Here is a 13,834-nt window from a genome sequence, read left to right as displayed (position 1 = left end):
CCTTTGGTGTCAACACCAAAAGATACAGGAAGTATTTTCTTATTCTTCTAAAAGTTGAAAAAAGCCTATTTCGTTTGCTATCCAGTATGGTCAGTTGCATTTTATAATTAGTATTTACCATTGCCTTAATCCTGCTGTCCGCAACTCTATTAAAACAAACCTGCAACCCATTTTGGGGTCTCGACAAATCAGTTGAGAACCACTGAATTAAGGCATTGTTCAGTGGTGAGTTGCACTCACAGGTTGATGTTGGCATGATCCGTTCATATGGTCGTGCATGTCTGCTGATGAGAAGGAAACAGGTGAACAGAGTGCACAAACACACACACGCAAAACACAGACTCACCGAGATCCATGTTCCCTTTTCTAGAACAGCTTGATAGAAAGGGAGCAAATGGATGGAGAAAAGAAGAGAGAAAGAGTGAACAGGTCAATAGCGAATAAACATGATATACTCTCTGTGTGTGTGACAGTCTGTCTGCTTGCTTTCTGACTTACAACAGTAATTCAAAAGCGGATATTTTAGGATGATTCTTCAACATTTTTGTCCCCAAAGACAATTGTAAAGAAAACAGCAATCCCTCTAGTTTTAAATGATAGACTTGTGTAGCGTTAAACTTTTCTATTTTGTGTAAATCACTGTTGGCTAATTTTGTGTTGAAATGGGATATTTCCAGAATTTAACTTGAATTTGTTCCCTACCAGACTTTTTAACTTCACCTCTATAGTACATTTGTAACACAGAAAACATGTGTTAAAATCAGGGGTATTTTCCTTTTCTCTAAAAATATAAATGTTATATTTCCAATTAATTTGGCCTGTACTGTACATGTACAATTTGATTATTTATTTTTATTTTTGTCCTAAATAATGCTGTCATTATAATCACGCCAAGCATTTTGGAGAACAATTGTGTTTTTCCAAAACTCTAAAGATAGAAATGAAAAGTAAGTGGGAAGCACATCCCTACCAGGGAATGAGAGCGACAGTTTGATGATCAGAAATGTGATTAATTTGATATATTTAAACACCATGACCTAGGAAAATCACTGTTGTATACCGTTCAAGAAAGAAAACATTGGGATTTGAATGGGTGTTCTTATGATATTTCCAAAGTTTATCTCTGAACCCAAACCCTAAACCTGATCATAAGGAAAAATAGAAAAAATAACTGTTGTGTACAACGGAAAAAAGAACACATCTGGGTTTTGAATAAATGTTCTTATGATAGTTATGAAAGTTTAACTCTGAAGCCAAACCACAAACCCTAAACCTAAACCTAACCATAAATTCCAATTATATTAATAAGAAAATATCTGTACCGAGGAAGAAAGAAAAAATCTGGGTTTTGAAAGAGCATTCTTATGATAGGATATTTCCTAAATTTAACTCGGGACCCAAACCCCAAACATATACATAAAGTCCAGTGATTTTAATAAGAAAATCACTGTTGTGTACCACGGAAGGGTTTTGAATGAGCATTCTTGTGATATTTCTTAAGTTTAAACCTGAACCCAAATCCCAAACCTAAACCTAACCATAAAGTCCAATGATATTAATGAGAAAATATCTGTTGTGTACCACAGAAGATAGAAAATATCTGGGTTTTGAATGAGCATTCTTATGATATTTCTTAAGTTTAAATCTGAAACCAAATCCCAAACCTAAATATAAATCTAAACATAAAGTCCAATGATTTTAATAGGAACAAAACTGTTGTGTACCACAGAAAAAAATAAAACATCTGGGTTTTGAATGAGCATTCCTATGATTTTCCTAAGTTTAACTCTGAACCCAATCCCTAAACCTGACCATGAAGTCCAATGATATTAATAGGAAAATAACTGTTGTGTACCACGGAAGACAGAAAACATCTGTGTTTTGAATGAGCTTCACTATGATATTTCATAAGTTTAAAAAGAACCCAAACCCTAAACCTAAACTTAAAACTGACCATAAAGTTCAATGATATTAATAGGAAAATAGGACGGCGGCGCACTGTCGCGACATGTCTCGCTCAGCAGAGAGTGGAGGCTCCACCCCCAGGTGGTCCAGCTGATTTGGGGCCGCTTCGGCAGGGCACAGATAAACCTCTTTGCCTCCCAAGACAACTCCCATTGCCCACTCTGGTGCTCCCTAACGGGGGGCCCTGGGGGCTGCGCAAGTTCGCATTTCCCCCAGTGAGCCTTCTTGCACTGGTGCTGTGCAAGTTTAGGGAGGACGAGGAACAGGTCACCTTGGTGGCTCCTTATTGGCCCACCCGGACCCGGTTCTCGGATCTCACGCTCCTCGCGACAGCACTTCCCTGGCAAAATCCCCTGAGGAAGGACCTCCTTTCTCAGGGACATGGCACCCGCACCCAGACCTCTGAAATCTCCATGGCTGGCCCCTGGATGGGACGCAGAAGACTTAAGTGGTCTATTCACCTGCAGGGCTCTAGATGCTCTGAGCAGCTCTTTGTCTGCTTTGGCAGATGGCGGAAAGGGAGCGCTCATTGGGTTGTTGATGCTATTTCCCTAGCCTATCACACCCTTGTGGGTTCGAGCACACTCTATGAGAAGTGTAACATCCTCATCGGCACTGGCCCACGGCACCTCCTTAGCAGTCATCTGCAGAGCGGTGGGCTGGGCAACACCCAACACCTTTGCTAGGTTCTACAACCTCGGGGTTGAGTCAGTCTCGTCCCGTGTTTTAACAGGTCCAAGCCGGTAGAACTCGGTAATACGGAACAACCGACCGGGTTTTCTGCTTGCACCTTCACCTTGCCCTTCACCAAGCTGATCCAGTGCGCCTTCTTTCCCAGGTGAGCCAGCAAGCTCTCACTTCCTGGATGATCTTCCTCCCTAGCCCTCTGGCCGCAGATTCAGTGGAGCAATTCGCCGCCAGACCCACCACGAGTCGAGTGCTCCGTGTTGGGCTTGGGCTCCACAGGCATAGTTCCCGCTTCAGGCAACTCCCTGTGATGTATTTCCCCCCCACTGGCAGGACCCGCGTCTCCCTAGGACAATCTTCGCTGCCTCCCGGTCGCCATGTCTGTAGCAACTCCTCCCTTGTTAGGCAGGATCTACCACCGCACCATGTCCACGGGTGGCTTGACTTGTGTATTAACCACAAGTTACCTCCCCCTAGTTTGGGCAGGTCGTGGTCTCTGCAGGGCCTTTTCCCCCTGAAAGAATAGGAATGGGAAAGGACGCCTTCCCCGATGCATCTATAGCGTTAAGATAGCCCCAGCCACTTTTTAACTCTATGACGAGAAGCATAAAGCGAGAAAAGGCTGTCCCAGGGAGACGCGGGTCCTGCCAGTGGGGGGACCGTACCGCGGAAAATGCGTCACAGGGAGTTGACTGAAGCGGGATCTATGCCTGTGGAGCCCAAGCCCAACACGGAGCACTCGACTCGTGGTGGGTCTGGCGGCGAATTCCTCCGCTGAATCTGTCATGTCATGTCATGTCAAGTCATGTCGCCTGTCATGTCAAGTCATGTCGCCTGTTGCCGTACGGGTATGGGAAGCCTAAGAGCGGTATATGACACCTTTTATTGGGGGCGTTGGGGAGGGTTACGTGCAGCCGACCCAGCTGCTCCTAGCACGCAACAGCCTGCTTGCACCTGGCTCGGCAGCCACGTAACACGGGGTAGTGCAAGGCGTTTTTAAGTGGGACCCCTTGTGTCACTACAATCGACACAACGCCGAGTGAGTGACAGAAGGGTAACATCATGGTTACTGTTGTAACCTCCGTTCCCCGATGGAAGGAATGAGACGTTGTGTTCCCCTTGCCACGTCACTATCCCTACCACTGTAATGCACCGTAACCGTATTCTCGGCTCCTCAGTGAAAACCTGTCTGGCATTCGCTCACCCGCTCCCTTTATACCTGTATGTCCGGGGCGGGGCATACAAATTCTGTATGCCAACTTGACATTGGCCTTTTCTCAAGTTCAAGTTCAGAGGTATGCGAGACTCTCAGAAGAGACCCCTTGTGTCACTACAATCGACACAACGTCTCGTTCCTTCCATCAGGGAACAGAGGTTACAACAGTAACCATGACGTTTTTGACATACATCAGTCATTTTTATTGCAGAAATAAATATGGAATGCGTAACAAAATTTTCCCACAGATGTTTCTTTTCTTAAAAAAAGTTTTGGATAGGAGGCAAGATCAAATTTGATACCTGTATTATATTCATTTGAATTTCTGTTTGTTGATTTGTTGGTCTCTATGGGAATAAAAGTCATATATTTTCTTATTAGCCAAGTTGTACAATATCTTATTATTTTTCCATCTTGTTCAAATTATTGTTGTGATGAGACTGTTAAAAAATGTCATTGTCATTACCATCACATTCAGTACACAAAATGCACACGATCATGCATTATACCAAAATTATAAATGTTTTCACAGTTGAAAAAAGTTTCATGTTTCAAGATTTCAAGTAGAAAAAAGTGCCTCTAGTTGAAGAATCACCCTTCAGCAAAAGATTACCAGCAGTTTGTGTGTGAGGGTTCAGACACTCACTTGTGGGTGGAAGAGGCCTATTGGTCATTGTAGTAGCAGTAGTCTGGACTTTCACACATGTCTGGCATGTGCTGTCACTGCATTGGTACCCCTCATCACATGTGCACACAGCGTCACGTGTCAACGTACAGTTTGTCTCATACTTCATATCTACAAAATCAAGGTGTGATAAATGTTATGTAGAGGCATGTACATATATGAGTCATTTCCCTGTATCAAAATAAAACAAGCTCATACACAGGTTATTTTATTTGCTAACTCACACATAAATTCTCATGCCATCTCAAGATATTCACTTTGCGTCTTTGCAACTCATTTCTGTGTATGCCTTCTTTAATTTCTCAAGACTCCATTGCCTGATTATCTAACCCAAGCTACATTTTAGTCTTTGTTTCTAATCTGTTTTTACAACCCCAATTCTGAAAAAGTTGGGACAGTATGAAAAATGCTAATTAATACAAAAAGGAGTGATTTGTAAACTATATTCGTCCTTTGCTTTATTGAAAGCACTACAACTACACATTATATGATGTTTTTTCATACTTTCAAATCAGATGATTGAAACTCGATCCAAAAAAGACTTTGAGAAAGATTTTCCCCAAAGACAAATTGTAAGGATTTTGGGCATTTCACCCTCTACAGTGCACATTATGGTTAAAAGATTCAAGGAATCTGGTCAAATCTCAGTGTGTAAAGGGCATGACGAAAACCATTTCTGAATGCGCGTGATCTCTGATCACTCAGACGTCACTGTCTTATAAAGCATCATTCATCTGTAATGGTTATCATGAACATGGGCTTTGGATAACTTTAGTAAAACTTTTTCAGTCAAAGGTTGCAGCTGCATCTACAGATGCAAGTTAAGACTTCACTATGCAAAGCTGAAGCCCTACATCAACACTGTCCAGTAGCACTGCCGACTTCTCTGGTCTCGGTCTCATCTTAAATGGAAAGTAGAACAGTTGAGCTGTGTTTTTTGGTCTGAAGAGTCCACATTTCAAAAACGTTTTTGAAAAACAAAGCCGTCGTGCTATCCGGGCCAAAGAGGAAAAGGGCCATCCAAGCTGTTATTAGTGTCAGGTCAAAAGCCAGTGTCTTTATAGGCCAGGGGTGTGTCAGTGCACATGGCATGGGTAACTCATACATCTGTGAGAACACCATGAATGCAGACAATTATGTAACATTTTGGAACAACATATACTGCCATTCAGCACCGTCTTTTCCAGGGACATCCCTGCATTTTCCAGCAGGACAACTTCTAACCATATACTGCCTGGATTTCAAGTGCATGGCTGTGTAAGCAGAGAGTGTGGGTGCTAGGTTGGACTGCCTGCAATCCTGACAATCTCCAATTGAGAATGTGTGGCGCATTTAACGGCACACCATACAGCAACGAAGACCACATACAATAATACAGCTAAAGACTTACATAATGGATGAATGGGGGAATATTCCACTTTCTAAACGTAAACTTGTGTCTTCAGTGCCCAAATGCTTAATTAGTGTTATTAGAAGAAATGGTGATGTTTCACAGTGGTAAACAGTTGACTGTCCCAATTTTTGGATTGTGATGCCATCATCTGATTTGAAAGAACTGTACATTTTCAATAAACAATGAAATTCACAAGGTAAAACATCATATAATGTGTAGTTGTTGTGCTTTCAATATAGCAAAGGGCAAATATAATTTACAAATCTTCCCTTTTTGTTTTTATTAGCATTTTTCATACTGTCCCAACTTTTTCGGAATTGGGGTTGTACTCCTATTTGTTTCTTATAATTAAAAATGACTCTATTTAGCAGGAGATGTTTACACCAAAATATCCCAGACATGTCAGTAGGTAGTTATTTCCCTTTCCTGTCTAAATATGATATTCTCTCTCTGCAGTATTTTCCGATCTCCACGTGTATTCACCACTTGCTTTATGATTTTTTGTTTATTACCATAGACTGAAATATTTCTTAGACCCCCACCCACTCCCTGTTCTAAAAACCCACCATGACCCGATAAAGGGGAAGCCCCCATCATGTTTTATTGTCATGATTGCCATTTCTAGTTTATGACTTTTCATACTATTGAACTGATTCATCTGAAGATTCAGATGACAGTCAAAATGTATCACCATAACAAGGTGATCTGGCAAGACCTGTCCTCTGTAATGACATTACAGATAAAGAAATGGAGTGGACGTACATTCTTTGCTGCACTTTGTGCACTCAGAGCACTTCTTGAAGTAGATATTGAAGTCTGCTGTGAAGTAACCATTCCTGCATGACTCGCACTGAGTATCGAATGATCCTGGTTGGCATCTCAATTTCATATACTGTCCTGTTCACAGAAACACATACACACATGTAATGAGAATGCATTGCCATGTACAAACACACTGATTTTATACTTTGGGTTCAGAGAACAAGTCACCATACAAGAAACATGATGTGTCATTCTAAGACCTTTGGCAAATGTCAACAAACCATACAATAATCAAACTCTGAAATACTTTTATGTAATGTAACCCTTGTCCAGTATATCCTGCCTGTTTTAATAAACAATTTGCCTCATAAGAAACTTGAATACAGCAACCTGCAATCAATAATGATTTGCTTCTCAATAAAATCAGATTCTCCCTTTTGTAAACATGCCTAGTTGTGGTTATTCAAGACTGATCTGATCCTCTTCTGTATGTAGGCATTGTACATGGACTGCTTTATCGCATTATGGGTTATCAAAACAATCTGGAGATAATTTTCTTAACAGGAAAAAGTATTTCCCTGAATTCAACTCATCTCAATAAATTCAACTCCTCAATTTAAATCATGTTAATTATCAAAAGTGCAGCTTTTAAACTTAAGTACATATTAAGTTTAACTCTTCATAAATTCTCTATCAATCTATTCACAGCGATGAGGCAGTGGACTTCATTTACCTGGTTTACATTTCTGGCAGCACTGAACCTTTTCAAGGTATTGTGTTCTTACATCGCAGTTCAATGAATCGATGAGAGGAAGGGCATGTGATGACAGCAGGAGGATACTGAGAAAGGTAAGCATCTGATTGGAAGAGAAAAAATATATATTATATCATGTAAATGTGTTAGCATTTTGAGAATCTGAGCATAAAGAGTCTTAAAATCATATATAGATTACTGTATATAAATCATTTGGCCACTGTATAAATTATAATTTGGCTGCAAATTACAGAATGTTAATCATTCTTTAGGAAAAAGATTAAATGCCTAAAAAGTTCAATTTACGTAATTGGCACTTTATTAGGAACACCTGTTCATCTACTAATTCATGCGATTATCTAATCAGCAAATTGTGTGGCAACAGCGCAATGCATAAAATCATAATGTTCAAATCAACCATCAGAATGGAGAATTTTTTTTAACTCAGTTATTACGACCATGGCATGATTGTTGGTGCCAGATGGGCTGGTTTGAGTATTTCTGCTAATGTACAACAGCTAACATGATCAATGTAAACTGGTTTGCTGGTCTTCAGCTGGTCTAACTGGTCTATAATCCTCCAAGCCAAACATGTATTTAGGTTCTCAACAGGGTGGTACTGGCCCCCAGGGGGCATTCAAAGGATCCCAGCGGGCATTGAGAGAAAATTAGAAGAGAGGGTCAAATACAGCAGCGTCAAAATACACATGTGGAGACACAACCTCAGCTAATGCACCTGTATGGCTCTGTAGATGGATACGGCCACTAACTATACTTTTGGCAGAAATAAGTTGATAATAAATATTATATAACTACTTCAGCTCTATTAAATTTCCATAGTTTCTTCAGCAGAGTAAGTGATTATGCAATCTATCCTCATTAGCACTGTTACAATAAGCACAAGACAGATTCTACTTTTTGCAACTAAAAGATTCAGCTAGACCTGATTAAGGATACACATTTAAGGCTAAATTAAAATCCCCTTAAACATTTAATTAGCATCTATATTAACATTTGCAACCTTATTATAACATTTCAAAACTCACTATTTTATGGCAGCAACACATAGCACACTTCAACCTGCTGGCATAGTTTTACCATACCTGTTAAACCAAACAACCTTCAAGTGTCCACCAAGACAGGCAAAGTCTTACCATAATTCTGTGTACAAGGAGGCAGTGAGAAAGAGACAAGAGATGTGAGTTAGTCAGGCCCCTCTGAGACTTTGAAGGTGAGGGGACAAAACTTGAGTATTCAATAAATATCAGAAATGTCAAGATGAGTCATATTTAAACCAACCTTCTTGATGAGTTAACTCTGTCTTATAGGACCCCCTGATTGCTAAAATATGACTCTGTCTGCCAACATCTCTCTTTTTGCTCTACCCCAAATTTTCCATCAAATGTTTTCAGTTTTTTTTTTCTTTTTTTTTACTTTTAACTAGTTCCAAAACAAACTTTCTTTTCCTCTGTCTCTTTTTGAAACCAACACATGTGCACACTAAGTCTCAGATGAAAAGGGTCTCTCATTCTGAGTAAAAATGTGACTGAAAAAACGACTAGTACTTTTAACAGTTACTCATTATGAGATGAGTGATTCGCAATCAACAGTGTATATGCTTGCCATCTGAGGTCAATGGTATGACACCCCACTACACAGAATCCATGAAGCCCAACTTTATATTTTTGGTTCAGTTTAATGAAGATTTTTCCCAGCTCAAAACACATTATGACTGTAAGAATAACAGAATTGTTTTCTTTTTGAGCCAGAATAATTACAGTTTTATTTTGGCTCCCCAACTGTTTTTCATACTTAGAGTCACTGCAACTCATCAGTTTTATTCTGTAGAACTGTTACAACTAAGAGTTTAGAGGTATGTCCTTCAGATAGATCATAGATTAGACGTTCCACCACAGAGCACACGTGCACACACACGCGCATCTCATGTTTACAGTAAAAGGAGGTCTTGTCAAAACTCTACAAACCCTGAGCTACAGGAATTGTGGCATCAGCTCACTCATACAGCGATAACATCATGTGCTGACAGGCTTGCAACCTTACAGGGCTCCGGTCTTCAAGTAAGAGTGGATGACATGAAATGAAAATAAAAAAAAGAAATTCTCATTTATAGCTGAAATACTTAAAATACGATGTTGGCATAAATAGTTAGGAATAATCTGATTATTACTTTTACAAATTTAACAATTTCTTTAAATATTATTACCATGATATTATTATTAATATTTAAAAAAACTTTTCCACCAGATTAAAGTCCACCAACATCAATTTTGTTGAAAATAAAATAAATAAATAAATAAAACCACATGACTGTGTGTTTAAAAAATTATATTTTGATTTTTTATGGGAAAAAAACCCCGCACATTTTGTTTTGGCCAAATGGAGTAACCTTGTTAAAACCTCTTGATATTTATTTCTCAAAAATTCATGATATTGAGGATATAAGGAAAGTATTTTAATAACTTTTACATGATGGTTACACCACTTAGAAAATGCTCTAAATATTTTTTCACAAATTTATGAAACCAACTTAAGACACAAAATTACATTTCTAAGAACTTGAAACATTTGTTTCAAACTAGATTTTATCATTTAACATTTGTCATCTCAGACAACCTTATTTGTCAAAGACTTGTAAAAGTGTTCTTCCCTTTATGAATGAGCCCTATGTGTGAGAAAACCTGTCCAAGCCTAGATGGCAAACCTTGGTTAAGAACAAAGCTTGCAAAATAGCTCTATTTGAAGAACGTTTCCATTTTGTCCTAAATCCTTTATTGGTGTGCCAGCATGCTTTGTATTTAAAGCTGATGTGTGCAATTTTCTTGGTTAAAATTATATATTTTTTCCCAGCTTAATATGTTAAGTCAACAATTTTGTACATTCATTTTACCTAAGTGTAACACTGTAGCTCTGTGGCGCTGTAAGAACATGCATCTGTTTGAGCAGCTTGTCCAGCCAACACTGCAACATTGAGTAGACCAACAGTTTGATTTTGGGGTGGAACTATCTGTTTGTTCAACCAATGAAAGACAGGGGGAGTTTTCCTAAGTCTTTTTGAAAACAGTCATTATTTTTGCATTTATTAGAAAAAAGTAATTTCAAGATAAGGAAATATTCACAATCATGCTATTCACCAGACTATTCATGACCATTCACTTAAAACACACACACACACACACACACACACACACACACACACACACACACACACACACACACACACACACACACACACACACACATTTTTATTCATATCTAGTAGATAAGTCCCTGATTTTGCTTATTTGCAACGCAAAGGCTTTATACCCAAAATATGATTTACATTCACAGTTTAGAGATTAAAGGCAACTGCTTTACGATTCTAACATTTGGGCTTAACCAGCTGAACAATATCCAAAAGAACTATGGTAATAACCAAGTGCTTTCCTTGTTCAGGAAAACTGCCAAAACCCATTTTCTAGGCTCTTAGTATTGGCTTAATTTGGGAAAAAACAATCCTGAATCAAAGTTTGTGTTGTTACAGAAGTGCAGCATTTCATTTACAATATTTTCTTTAATATAATTTATAACACGCTGTTGCAAATGTGTATTTTAACTGCCAAAGAAAAAAGAAAAGGAACAAAAAACTTACCACAAGATAAGCAATATGCTTATACAAACATGGAAAATGGGAAACTCTGGGGTATATATATATATATATACACACACACACACACACAGATTAACGGGGAAACGAGACACAGCTAAAAACAATAATTAAGAAAATGGAGAATGGAGACAAAACAAGAACTTCAAAATAAAAGTTAAACATAACCTAGCACTGGCTGCTAGGGAGTCCCATATATGTTACAGAGCCCCCTCTTTTAATGGTCAGCATCTAATGCCCAACAAGGAAAAAAACATTCTCAGATGGTGAGGGCAGGCAAGAAGCAGACTTCAGAACCAGTAGAGTGGGTGACCATGGTGGAGCAGGAGACCATGAGAGATCCAGTAGACGGCCAGGAGACCACAAGGGATCCAGCAAATGACCAAGGGACAGGCGAGACCACGGTGGCGCCGGCGGGTGAGCTGGAGAACAAGAAGGTGATGGTGGATCTGGTGGCCACGAACTAGAAGACCAAGGTGGTGCTGACAAATCTGGAGACTCTGGTGGTGACTACAGACCAGGGGACTCTGGCGAGGGCAAGAAAAATACAACAGGAGACTCTGGCGAATGCAAGGACAAGCCAGCAGTGGACTCTGGTGAGGGCAAGGACAAGCCAACAGTGGACTCTGGTAAGGGCGAGGACAAGGAAACAGGACTCTGGTGAGGGCAAGGACAAGGAAACAGGACTCTGGTAAGCCCGAGGACAAGGAAACAGGACTCTGGTGAGGTCAAGGCTAGGGACTCAGAGGGGCCTCTGTCGCAGGGACCTCTGGGACACCAGAGCAGGGAGGGGAGGGGACTGTCATGGACTCACTCTATATACATATGAATGAGAAAAAGCATAATGCTAATTATGTCTGCTTTAGTTCTGCCAACTTTTAGTTAAATAGCCGGTTGTCTGTTTGACAGAAGCATCATAACCCTCTGTATGGTGGCTTTAAGAATAGAAGTCCTGCCTTATAGTCAAAAGAGACTGTTTGATAGAGACATTCTATGTCTGTTTAGTTGAGAATCAGCTTGACAAAAATCTTCTTTTTTACTAAATTTTTTGTATTTGAGCTAAAGAAGCATAGCATGACATTGTCTGACTTTATTGATGATTCAAAATATGTTTTTTTGAATGTAATATTGATCACCGGTTTTAGAGATTTTCAAATGTTCTAATTCAAGTAATTTACTTACGAGTAACCTAACATGGCTTAAATGGACTTTGGAGTTACTCAGGAGCTCCAGTTTGATTAGTGAATTGATGTATGTGATACATTGACAACTCATCATTTAAAAGAACAATTCATTTGTAAATCTGAGGTGACTATTATACTGAGGTATAAATACATCATCTTTCTTTCCCCTCTATTTGTTGAACACTTGTACTAAGATCACAGTAAGGTTCATGGTAGACCACAACAATCCAACCACATGTTGGCCTATACAGTATTACACAATTGATTGTAGTAATTGCATTACTACATTTACGTACTTGCCTTTCCAATAGGGGGAGACCAGGGAGTGTTGGAAGACATTTTATTTCATGGTCTGTGTAAAGAGATCAATGGAAAGGAGGAGGCGAGAACCGGCTTGACAATGTAAATAATATTTTAATTAACAACTTAAAACAAGGACACAAACACACACACATGACGGACATGTCCGTAAACGATCTCTCGCTCTCTCTCGTACGATCCTCTTCAGTCGACCTTTATCCCTCTCGGGAGGCTTGATTAGCCTAATACGGGACCGGGTGTGTAGGATCACGACCCGGCCCCACCCTCCGCCCTGCCACATTCCACCCTCGTTCTCTCAGGCTGGGGAACCCCCAGCATGACGTACATCCCCCCCCCTTTCCCTGGGGGAGGGCGTGCCCTAAGCCCCGTCTACCAGCAGGTCATCCCCATCTACCTGGACGAGGGAGGGGACAAGGGGATGGAAACAGAAACAATTAAAACGGGGGGGGTACTTCCTGTAACAGTGTAGTACCCTCCAAAAAAACACCCTAAAATTTAAAAGAGAGGGAAAAGGCCAACGCGGAGTGGCAGTGAGAGAGAGAGAGGACAGAGAGATGAAAAAAAAAAATCTTACTCGCCAGTTCTCCGATACACCGTAGCTTGTTCCTCGGCCACTCCTCCACCCTCTATCGGACGACAGCCGCGCCTCTCCGGGCGGATCAGAGGCAGACCTCCAGCCCCTGGCGGACGGAACGCCCCGCCGCGTTCTCGGGGAACAGAAGGGGTCTCCCCCGCCCCTGGCAGCGGTTCTCCCGCTCCAGGCGGTCGGCAGCGAGCCCCTCCCCGCTCGCGGGTCTCAAACTCCGCCACATTTCAGCGGCCGGTAGGGGACTCCTCCGCCCCTGGCAGCTGCCCTGACCGCTCCAGGCGGTCGGTTAGGAGCCCCTTCTCCCCTCGCGGTCGGTGGCCATCGTCCTCTTTCAGGCGGCTGGGCTCCTCGTCCCCTGGCAGATGGCTGCGGCTGCTCCATTGGGGTGGACGGTAGTGGCGAGAACTCTACTACGGCGTATCCCTCCTCCTTCCCATGTTTCCGGCACCAGTGTAAAGAGATAAATGGAAAGGAGGAGGCGAGAACCGGCTTGACAATGTAAATAATATTTTAATTAACAACTTAAAACAAGGACACAAACACACACACACACACACCGACGGACATGTCCGTAAACGATCTCTCTCTCTCTCTCTCTCTCTCTCTCTCTCTCT

The sequence above is a fragment of the Xyrauchen texanus genome, chromosome 15, assembly GCF_025860055.1.
Source record: "Xyrauchen texanus isolate HMW12.3.18 chromosome 15, RBS_HiC_50CHRs, whole genome shotgun sequence".
Classification (NCBI taxonomy): domain Eukaryota; kingdom Metazoa; phylum Chordata; class Actinopteri; order Cypriniformes; family Catostomidae; genus Xyrauchen; species Xyrauchen texanus.
This window is presented reverse-complemented; position numbering follows the sequence as displayed.